Source organism: Hylobates moloch, unplaced genomic scaffold, assembly GCF_009828535.3.
Source record: "Hylobates moloch isolate HMO894 unplaced genomic scaffold, HMol_V3 SCAFFOLD_1, whole genome shotgun sequence".
Taxonomy (NCBI): domain Eukaryota; kingdom Metazoa; phylum Chordata; class Mammalia; order Primates; family Hylobatidae; genus Hylobates; species Hylobates moloch.
In genome coordinates this window covers 104,798,190-104,799,612 of record NW_026652276.1, presented here as the reverse complement: position 1 = coordinate 104,799,612, position 1,423 = coordinate 104,798,190, and the positions used below count along the sequence as shown (strand labels likewise).

At 44.4% G+C, this 1,423-nt stretch overlaps 1 long non-coding RNA gene across 1 annotated transcript in view; it reads left to right on the top strand.

Moving 5' to 3' along the window:
* The window catches only part of LOC131381920 (uncharacterized), a 6,644-nt gene extending 5,549 nt beyond the window's left edge, over positions 1-1,095 (top strand). The window contains exon 2 of the long non-coding RNA XR_009210976.1: positions 925-1,095. This is a non-coding gene — a long non-coding RNA (uncharacterized LOC131381920). The remainder of the gene's footprint in view (positions 1-924) is intronic.
* The last annotated feature ends 328 nt before the right edge of the window (positions 1,096-1,423 follow it).

The window sequence follows — 1,423 nt, the reverse complement described above, 5'->3', positions numbered from 1 at the left end:
AAAAAAAAAAAAAAAAAAAAAAAAAAAAAAAAAAAGAAAAAAAAATGACAGAGTCTTGCTCTGTTGCCTAAGCTGGAGGGCAATGGCCGGATCTCGGCTCACTGCAACCTCCACCTCCCAGGTTCAAATGATTCTGTCACGTCAGCCTCCTGAGTAGCTGGGATTACAGGCATCTGCCCAGCTAATTTTTGTATTTTTGTAGAGACGGGGTTTCACCATGTTGGCCAGGCTGGTCTCGAACTCCTGACCTCAAGTGATCTGCCTGTCTCAGATTCCCAGAGTTCTGGGATTACAGACGTGAGCCACCACGCCCAGCCAGAGTCTTAAAAGACATGTTAAAGTCAACAAAAGTACAAGAGAAAAACTATCATGGTAAGGAATAGTAATACATCTGTAAAGAACCCCAAATAAATAGTTTCTGCGAAGTCCGGATTGTGGGTACTTTAAGCAGGAGGAAGGTCATTGTATTTGAGACAGGACAAAAGGGAGGTTTCCGTAGTGGCTGGAAAAGAGTTCTTTTTTTTTTTTCTTTTTTGGAGATACAGTCATGCTCTGTTGCCCAGGCTGGAATGCAGTGGCGCCATCATAGCTCATTGCAGCCTCAAACTCCTGGGCTCAAGCGATCCTCCCACCTCAGCCTCCCAAGTAGCTGGAACTACAGCTGCATGCCACCATACCCAGCTAATTGTTGGATTTTTTTTTTTGTAGAGACAGCATCTTGCTATGTTGCTCAGGCTGTTCTCAAATTCCTGGCCTCAAGCAACCCTCCCATCTCAGCCTCCCAAAGTGCTGGGTTCTAGGTATAGGCCACCACAGCCAGTCTACTTCTTGTCCTTGAGTGGTAGTTACAATTATAAGCTCTCCTTAAAATTCATAAAACTATGATTTATAATTAACACATTTTATTTATAATTCTCTCCTTAGGTCGGGTGCAGGGGCTCATGCCTGTAATCCTAACACTGACATACGAACCCAGGAGTTCAAGGTTGCAAATGAGCTATGACCGTGCCATTGCACTCCAGCTGGAGGAGACAAAGTGAGACCCTATCTCTAAAAAATAATAATAATAATGATAATAATGTAGTAATAATAATAGTTCTCTCCTTTTGTTCGTGGTTTTTTTTTGTTTGTGTTTTGTTTTTTTGAGATGGAGTCTTGCTCTGTTGCCCAGGCTGGAGTGTGGTGGGGGAATCTTGGCTCACTGCAACCTCTACCTCCCAGGTTCAAGCGATTATCCTGCCTCAGTGTCCCAAGTAGCTGGGATTACAGGTGCCTGCAACAATGCCCAGATAATTTTTTTTTTTTTGAGACGGAATCTTGCTTTGTCGCCTAGGCTGGAGTACAGTGGCACGATCTTGGCTCACTGCAAGCTCCACCTCCAGGGTTCACACCATTCTCCTGCCTCAGCCTTCCGAGTAGCTGG